Consider the following 8,244-nt stretch of genomic DNA (forward strand, 5'->3'; position numbering starts at 1 on the left):
CCTCAGTTTATCATCTCAACTGGTTCTGTGAACAAAAGTGAAACTTACTGCCCTTGTTTAGTTTCATTTTCAATATAGTTTCCGGTCGGAGCTCGGCAGTAACTCCGCACGTGATTGTGACACCTCACTTTTTTGCGCCAAGGCGTAACATGCATTCACAAGTCTGGCGTTGTGGTAATATTTCTACCAAGCATGGCGGCAAGAATGCCACAAAATTCCTGAAACGCCATGCCACCACAGCGCGCTCATAAGACACATTGTGGCAGCAGTGTTACACTGATTTGCTGGTATGGTGTGTCTTCTAAAAAGGGCTTTTGATAGATTGCTTCTTGAACACCTCTTTCAAACAACTGATCTTTCTTTAGAAGCATTTTTGTCCACTAAGGAGTGTCCATTATCCTTGACAGGAGTCAGTTCTCCTGCGCTGTGTCATGTGTTAGCCTAGTTGTTGTAGTTATTGCTAAACGGGTAAACTAGCAGTAGCACATCCAACGTCAAGGAAACAAAAAGTTATTATCAGGAGAGGGAGAAAGTTTAAGTGGTTAGCAGCAGTGTGCTAGACGATGGCCCCCTCCATGAGGCCACCACAGCTCAGCAGAACATCATTGTAGCTTCTTCTGGGGAGAAAAACACTTAAGAGAAAAAATAAAGTTAATAGCTGAAATTGCAGAAAGTAATACAATTAAAGAGCAGATTGTAGAAGAAAGTAGTAGAGTGTGAAAAGTGGTCAGTGTATCCTCCAGCAGTCTAAGCCTATAGCAGCATAACTAAAGAGATAACTCTGGATAACCTAGCCTTTTTAGATGGAGGCATGTTGGAGGCAGGGCAAGGGAGAGTCATCTTTACCGACTGTACACTCCACCTCTCTCTACTCCCCCACTTGTCCAGATCTAGGCCAACATCAGATTTTAACCATAAGCCCTATCAAATAAAAAGGTTTTGAGCCTATTCTTAAAAGTAGACAAGGTGTCTGCCTCACAGACTAAGACTGGGAGCTGGTTCCACAGGAGAGGAGCCTGATAACTAAAAGATCTGCCTCCCATCCTAATTTTAGATATTCTGGGAACCACCAGTAAACCTGCAGTCTGAGAGCGAAGTGCTCGGTTAGGAACGTATGGAACAATCAGGTCACTGATGTATGTGAGAAGAATACCTACTGTATTGTAGGGGATTTTCTTTACGTACGTATGCAATGGCCTCTCCCCTCCTTACATAGTTGAGTTGCTGACTCTAAAAGCTCCTTCGAGCTCAGTCAGGTCAGCTGATCATTTGCTGCATTCCTAAGATTTGCTATAAATCTAGGTGGGTGCATGCTGTCTCATATGCAGCCCGTGTGTGGAACTCATTGCCACTTTGAGTGCAACAAAGCCCGTCCCTTATCAGGTTCAAATCCGCTCTCCAGAAACATTTCTTTAGTGTTGCTTTTGGTCGGTGATCAACCACCTTAACACCTGCTAGACCTCTCTGGGGCCTATTTCAGCATCCTGACCTCACTCATGTGGTTTTTCATAACCACTGATTTATATTCACCCATTATTACATAAGCCGTGTAGTTTTTTTTACCTACTCCTTGTTCTTAGCCAGTAGTTTATTCTATTGTCACATTCTTACATTGTGCATCACTATTGTTTTCTCTTTTTTATGCCTTTTAGCTGTCCTCAGGTTTTTAATTTGCCTAGTTCACCCTTTGATTGTACAGCACACTGGTTAGCTCTCATGCAATTGTGCTTTATAAATAAAATGGTATGGTATGGTAAATCTTACCTGGTATTTTTCAACCCATGCATTGCTGTTCATGTCTGCAGGGTCACATGAAGCATAATGAGGCAAGTTTCTTCAAATAAACACAATCACAACATAATTATACAATCATTGAAATTCTGGTCCTTCGTCATCACAGCTTTAGAAATAAATACTGGAAAATTATCATGTCCTTAAGTAATGAACAAGATAAACATTAATGTGTCTTCCAAATGATTATTTCCTTTGGGTGCAGAAACCTCGTTTTCAGTGTGGATTTATTGACTTGATTTTATGGGAGGGATAGAAACAAAGCGACTAAACAGCAGCAATCTATCAGTAGTTATTTTAGTGATTAACTGTGACCATTGTTATTCTGGTTAACATTTAATACATGTAAATAAGATCTGCATCTTTAAAAGTAAAGGCTATATAATTCTTCCATAACATAAAATAAAATATTCGGATGGTTTTGAAGCAGACAGCGTTGCTGGTAGGACAAACAGGATTTTTTGTTATAAAAAAAAAAGTACCTTTTTGACATCATTACTTAAAAAATTTAATGAAGAATAACATATATATATTTTTAAATGTGGCTTGGCAGTGTTCTCTGTAACTGGAACATTTTATCAGACCAAATGAGACCAGGAATAGGTGGTTCCTACAGTGATATGTCAGATCTTATGAATCTATTACACACGTGTGTAGTTTTTAGAATTAAAATGTCATAATAGTTCATAAGAATGACATAACCTTTACACTACCATAATTTCAACGTTTTGTCACTATTCTGAGAGAACTGAAATGAAATTCCAGTCAAGCATAACCTAACCCATTTCCTTCAACCTACCCTATAGCTACTGCAAATAACCACAGCCTGCCATGTAAATAACCAAGTTGTGTGGAATTTAGGGTGGTGAATTTATTTATAAAATTGCATTTGCACGATTCCTTTGAGATTTGAGTTGTTTATAGGCAGCAGAAAAACTACCCAGTTTCAAAGATCTATCTACAGCACGTATGAAATTATCAGCATTTCCACTAGATGAGTTCTGGGACTTTTGTGGGAGGGGGGAAGGTGAGAGGGAAATAACGATGACTCAGCTCTCTCAGTCGTTGTGTGTCCATACAAAATTGGCTGTTTATAAAATTTGCTAAGACATCAGCGTATGGCAACCATTTCAGCAGCAGATGTTACTGATCATCACCTTACATTAATAATGCTAATACATTAATATTATAAGAGACATTTTATTCTGTCAAAGTACACATATTTTCTGCTGTGTGATGTAAAAGGAATCATTCAGTGACCAAAAGAAACGCTCTGTAGGAGACAACAAAGCAGCATAAATAAAAGCATTGTGAAGGAATTTTCTACAGCATTTCTGGTGTTCGATGTTTGGAAACAGCTATTTTAATCTAGCATCAATGCTGCTAATTTTCATTTTCTTCCATTCTGCTTTTAGTCTGGAAAATATATGTGAACATATAGTCTGGCCTCAATCCAAAGACACAGTTCAGTCATGGGACAGAATCTACGGGTGTTTTTCAAACTGTCTCCACATGCTATTGGACAACGTACATCGTGACTCAGATGTTATTCAACGGGGCAGTCTGCCATACACCATTGAAGATGACATAGATACATATTTTTTCTAAATAATTTACTTAAGTTACTCTGTCTGCTCTTGACTCAAATAAAAGCCCAAGTGTAAATAGTCCAAAGTTGTTGACAAAGCCATTTCAAACGAGCCTCCGCCATCTTAGTTGTACAGCTTTTCTTCCTTTCTGTGTCTGGAGAGTTGAGTTCACCATTGGATTCACTGCCTGGAGCTTGGCTTGTGCTCACTCTTTAGTCACAGATGCACTTTATGTCGAAGATGAGTTTAATGGCAGCATTAAACATCCATAGCCTCAGGTGCTGAATGCAGATGACTGCGCTGTGTCTGTCAGGTGGAAAGACAAGAGTGACAAATGAGAGTGATCATTCTCTCTTAGCTGCGGTGTGCTGTTTTACTTCACTTGCGCGGGGATGGAAGCAAACACACTCCAGTATCTGCATTCACGCATGGACGGAGCCATGGACACAAATTGGATTGTCCCCATAAACATGTTCATCATGGTCAGTAAAAAATGTTAATGATGAAAACGTTGGCAGAGAAGATTGATGGCCGTCTAAATGTCGTGTGTTTTTAGGTGTCCCTTAAAATGTCACTTGTGAGACAATGTAGGTTTTTATTGATTGACAAGGGTGCGGCCCACTGCTTCTTATTGCTGCTGAAGATAATGTGCTCGAATCCCACTTATTTTACTTGACGAGCGGTCATCATTTGTCTTTACACACTACTAGAACATTGTGTGAAACCCAGACAGGGAAGGATGCATGCAAGGATGTGCATGTAGTTAGCATTGCGTTGTTTATTGCCTGTGTGGGTGTGCACACCATCGCGTGTGCAGGCATGTGTCAGTGCTGAGAGCCAACAGCTTAGTAATAAAACACTGGTAAAATATTGAAAGTCATAAAAAGGCAGATAATTGGCTTTTCAGGTTGGTGAAATGGATCACTTCTAACACAGCTGTTGAGAAATGGCTGCTGAGAGGAGTGAGTCAGGCAGATGGAGGGGAGAGTGTAATTTTGAGAAAGACGGGGTGGGGGGTGGGGGGGCTTACACCTATATATTAAATAGTAGAAAAGAAAACTAGAAAAGAGGAGAACAGGGAAAATATATGTGATAAGGAATGGATAGAAGAATTAACCAGAGCAGTGAAAAATAACAGAAGGAAGAAAACAAAATGGGATCAATACAAAGAGAGAGAGGGCGGGGGGGGGGGGGGGATATAATTTATTTTATTAATTATGTCTTCTTTTGTAATTTAGATTATTTGTCTTTTGTGGATCCAGCTGCAACAATCTGCATTTACTAATGCAGTACCATTCTATACCACTAGCTGGTGTAATTGTACACATCTATCAATTTAAATTAGGACTTTGACTTCTTGTATAATCTCTTAATTAGGTATCATCAGAGAGTCCTATTCCCAGGAATCACATGTTGTGCATAACCTAAGATGTGCTCTGTGTGTGTGTGTGTGTGTGTGTAAGAGAAGGAGGGTTGTGCAAACGTGAAATAGAGTGAGAGTGGCTACCAGCTCATGACAGTGAAAAGACAGATGACCCTGAGTAGAGGAACGGCCTCCCTGCCTGTACAACATCTATCATCACTGAACAGACTTGTCTTCTATTTGGTGCACTTCCCGTTTTGTGTGTGTGTGTGTGTGTGTGTGTGTGTGTGTGCACGCGCGCATGCATATTTGTACTTGTGTTGTAATTACCTACAGATGAAATTTGTAGCTTAGCTGGGAAAACAACTTGTCTGTCCCAAAGTGCAGATATGCTCTATATTCCCAGGTGGACATGCACACAAAAAATGTTTTTGTCACTCCTGAGGACATAAAATCGATTCTCATTAATCTCATGGATAAAGGTTTTACAAAAATGTTTTGGATTAATATTTAGTGTCTTTTATTGTCATTAAATGGAAGATGAGCCATCCCTATGTACCAGTTACCAGGTGAACAAGCAGCCAGACAGCCTTTACTAATGCTGCTGCTACTGACGCAGCTTCTTTGGTGTAGATTTAGTTCATTTTAGGGCTGCCACAGTCAGATCTTTTAATAATCAAGTACTATATCGAATACTCCATAAATTCATGGGTTTGCCATCTGCTAAGCCAGCTGTTGCCACCTTTCGTTATGGAAAACCCCAGTTTCTACTTTGAAACCTTGCTGCCCTCAGAACTCTGGACTCTCATGTGCTCATCATGAAAGATCAGTTACATTATTTATTTATTAGAAATGCTTTTGGGGACATTTTGCATAACTCTTAACAATAATGTAACTTCGGGCTATTTGTGACAGTCAGTTACAGACATTGTACCTGAATCTTGCTGTATGATCTGTCTGAAACCATCCGAAGCCTCTGTCTGAAACCTTACCTTCTCAGTGGCCTAGGGGTAGAGTGTTCACCCTGGGACTGGGAGATCAGGGTTCAAATCCCGGTCTGGTCATACCAAAGACTTGTAAAAAATGGGACCCAAAGTCCCCCTGCTTGACACTCAGCTTTGGGGCGACAGTGGCACAGGAGTTAAGTGCTCACCCCGTAATCGGAAGGTTGCAGTTTGTCACTGTCGTTGTGTCCTTGGGCAAGGCACTTAATCCCCCTTGCCCCCTTGGGACCGATGGCGCCAGTGCTCGGCAGCCTCGCCTTTGTCAGTGTGCTCAGGGCAGCTGTGGCTACATCGCTGCTCATCCCCACCAACATGTGTGTTTGTGAATGGGTGAATGACTGATTGTGTTGTAAAGCGCCTTGGGGGGTTCTAGGACTCGAGAAGGCGCTATATCAAATACAGGCCATTTACCATTTACCAAGGGGTTGGATTGGGGGGTTAAACTGCCAACTAGTTCCCGAGCACAACCACAGCTGTAGCTCACTGCTCTCCACAGGGATGGGTCAAATGTGGAGATGAATTTCACCAATGTGTGATGATGACTTTGACTTTAAGACAACTTTTTCAATCCCCCATATGTTCAAAATTGTCTTTAGCATTTTTGACCCAGGAATAATTTAAAGGCATGTAGCTGAGATTTCCCAAATCCTTTATGCTTGAAACACAGAAATCCAACCATTGGTGGTTCCTTTTTAAACCATATTAATGTTATATTAATGTTAAATGAAATGGGATTTAATTTCATCTCAAGCGGATTTGTTGAATTATTGACAAGTCCGTGGAGCCGAATGAGAGCGACCAGATTGAAGCAGCTCCACAACTGAACATTTTCTCTGTGCTTGCTCTAAGCAGGATGAGGCTGTATCTTCCTGGTCTCATTAAAAAGACCGATTGTGTCCTAACGGAACTCTGTTTTAATCAGAAACACGTTGTCATTTGTAGAGTTGTTGACACCACATTGTGAACTAATTAGATTTTGCTGTGGCGTGTTTGCTTTTCTTATGTTTAAAATAACAAAAAACCGTAGGACTGCCTGTTATTTTCCACCCCAGTGTCAACGTGTCTGACGTTCTCTGTTAAATGCATTATAGAAGAAGAAGAAAATATCATTTCTATGGCGCCTCTCAAGATAAAAACCACGAGGCGCTTCACAAAAACAAAAAATATAAAAATTGTAAAAATATAGAAAAGCATTTCGAAAATGTTTAAAAATATATTTAAAATGAGCAAGAATAAGCAATTGCGATTTAAAAGAAAAAATGTTAAGAAAGAGAGAGAGAGTGAGTAGGAAAGAGGGGAATCAGTGGATCCTAAGGAAGGTGGAATAGGTGGGGAGAGCAGAATAAAGAGAGAGTGGTGAAGAAGGTCACACAAAAGTCAGCTTGAACAAGTGAGTCTTCAGCTGCTTTTTAAAGGAGACCACTGAGTCCACTGATCTCAGGCTCAGGGGGAGAAAGTTCCAGAGTCTGGAGGCCACAGCAGCAAATGAGCTGTCACCTTTGGTCTTTAGCCTGGTGCTGCACAACCAGTAGGCTTTGATCACTGGACCTCAGGGACCTGCTGGGGGTGCAGGGACTAAGAAGATCACCAAAGTAAGATGGTGCTTGTCCATGTAAGGCCCTATAGACCAGAACCAGGATCTTGAAATGAACCCTGAAGTTGACTGGCAGCCAGTGAAGCTGGAGGAGAAGCGGGGTGATGTGGGTGTGTTTGGAGGACTTGGTCAGAAGCCGAGCACAGGCATTCTGAACCACCTGTAGACGGTTCAGGGAGGTTCTGCTCAGACACGTGAAAAGAGAGTTACAGTAGTCTAAGCGTGAGGAGATGAAGGTGTGGAGGACTGTCTCAAGTTCAGAGCATTATCACTAAGCGCTATGCGGCCTTCTGATTCAAAAGAAACCTCCAACTTTATAATTTTCCCCATAGGATTGAATCGCTCCAGTCAATTTTTTCCTAATAAACCAGCATTCCAATCAGTAGTTTGGTATGTTTAATACAGAAATCCAGGCTGCTTCTGGATCGGTGGGCTTTGAGCAGATGAACTGAGACCAGCTTGTACCAGACCAACTGAAAGAAAAGAGTTTGTAGAAGATTTGAAAGGGCTCATATCGTCTTTTCTAAACACTGAGATGTTACGTCGCTTGTTTTTATTGATGATGCGGCAGAAGACAGACGCAGCCTGGTGAATTCTCAAAGCCGTTTGCCTGCTCGTCTTCAGCAAACTTGATTAGACGGCGCTTCACTGCACAGATTCACCAAAAAACATTTGGTGGAATTAAGCCAGGAGATTCTGAAAGTAACAGATTCAGCAGTAGCAGAGCTAATGGCCTGTTCTCAACCTGATGGAGCTGCCTTTTTATTTGCCAAAGCAGAAGTAAAGGCAGGGAAATTTAAAATAAGTGCTGCTAAAGCATCAGAGAGTAAAAAACCAATTCTCCTGTGATGTCCAGGCTGATGTTCCAGGCTCTAGTCAGCCATAACAGCATTAAAAATGCAG

At 41.1% G+C, this 8,244-nt stretch overlaps 1 protein-coding gene across 3 annotated transcripts in view; it reads left to right on the forward strand.

Moving 5' to 3' along the window:
* ccser1 (coiled-coil serine-rich protein 1) overlaps positions 1-8,244 on the forward strand; it is a 189,690-nt gene that overhangs the window by 68,639 nt on the left and 112,807 nt on the right. The window lies entirely within an intron of this gene.

Source organism: Nothobranchius furzeri, chromosome 17 (assembly GCF_043380555.1).
Source record: "Nothobranchius furzeri strain GRZ-AD chromosome 17, NfurGRZ-RIMD1, whole genome shotgun sequence".
NCBI lineage: Eukaryota > Metazoa > Chordata > Actinopteri > Cyprinodontiformes > Nothobranchiidae > Nothobranchius > Nothobranchius furzeri.